This window comes from Myotis davidii, unplaced genomic scaffold (genome assembly GCF_000327345.1).
Source record: "Myotis davidii unplaced genomic scaffold, ASM32734v1 scaffold148, whole genome shotgun sequence".
Taxonomy (NCBI): domain Eukaryota; kingdom Metazoa; phylum Chordata; class Mammalia; order Chiroptera; family Vespertilionidae; genus Myotis; species Myotis davidii.
In genome coordinates this window covers 3,166,815-3,168,257 of record NW_006299479.1, presented here as the reverse complement: position 1 = coordinate 3,168,257, position 1,443 = coordinate 3,166,815, and positions in this window count along the sequence as shown.

The following is a 1,443-nucleotide window of genomic DNA, read 5'->3' as shown; positions in this document are numbered from 1 at the left end:
CCCAGAGGCTGGTCCAGGGAGCCCGCCCTGCTGGAGCCGGGGAGGCGGGCCTGGCCGGGCGGTGGCTTCTCCCTCTGACTCCGCAGCCTCTCCCTCTGCTCTCCCCACGGCCTTTATGGCCGCGCCCCCGCAGGAACGTGGCTTTCTTAGGGCAGCGACCTGTCAGGCATTCCCTCCAGAGTCATTCAACCAACATCTGCCATGGGCGGGGCACTGTGGAAAGTGCTAGCAACCCCATTGACCTGGACAGATTCCGCCCGCCTCCTGGAAATTAGAAATCAAAGCCCACCCTTAGGGAGGGGGAACTCTGCAGCTCACCCAGGGGGCACTCAGGGTCCGGAATCACCCATCGTCCCAGAAAGTCGCGTCTAGTTGTTTTCCAAGCTTTTGAAAAATTGCCCAAGTCGTAAGCGTCCGTCTTACCCAGTTTCCACACTGAACTTTTCCTGTGCAACCTGCATCCAGAACAAATAAATTGTGCTCGCTCTCCAGAGGCCTCCCACACCCGCTTCCAGTCTCTGCTTCCGCCTGGCACCACCACTGACCTGCTTGCCAACCCCAGAAAGTAGTTTCACTTGCTTTTGAACTTTCGGTAACTGGAATCCCATGTCATGTCCTTTTGGTGCATGGCCTGTGAGAGTCACCCACGCTTTCTGTGGCAGGGACCCGTTGCTTCTCACTGATGTGTAATGCTGCACCGTGCAGACAGACCACAGTTTATTTCTACATGCCACCCGACACTTGGATGGATGGACATGGGTTTTGGTTTTGGGGTTCCCCTCCCCCCGTTTGGGGTTATTGTAAATAGTGCTGCGAAGAATTCTTGTGTTTGTCTTTCGGTGTAAGCATTTATGCTGGGCTTGTTCCTAGAGGGAAGGTGCTGGGTGTGTACGGTGTCAGCTTTCTATATGGTGCCAAAGAGTTTTTCAGTCTGCTCCCCACCAATTTACATGTCTCCCTGCAGCCTGAGTTCCTCTTCCTCCGCATCCCTACCAGTACTTGCTATTGCTTCTCTTCCATAGAAGCCATTTTGCTCAGTGTGTGGGCAGTGGGGTTGCTTTGAGGGTGTTTTCGTTTTCTTAATATATTTTTATTGATTTCAAAGAGGAAGGGAGAGGGGGAGAGAAACATCATGAGAGAATCATTGATCGGCTGCCTCCTGCACACCCCACACTGGGGATGGAGTCCGAAACCCAGGCATGCTGGGCTTGTCATTGATGTTTCCATCTCTCTCTCCCTCTCCCTTCCTCTTTGAAATCAATAAAAATATATTTAAATAAATAAATAAATAGAAAGTGTGACAGAGCAAGGAAAAAGCTGCATTGATAATATGAAAGGGCAGCTCAGTAGTTCTGGGGTGGCCTATTTTCATAGAACCCATCATCGAACCGCATGGTCCAGACCAACGGATGCCAGGCTCTGCACAGCTGTCCTCACATGCTG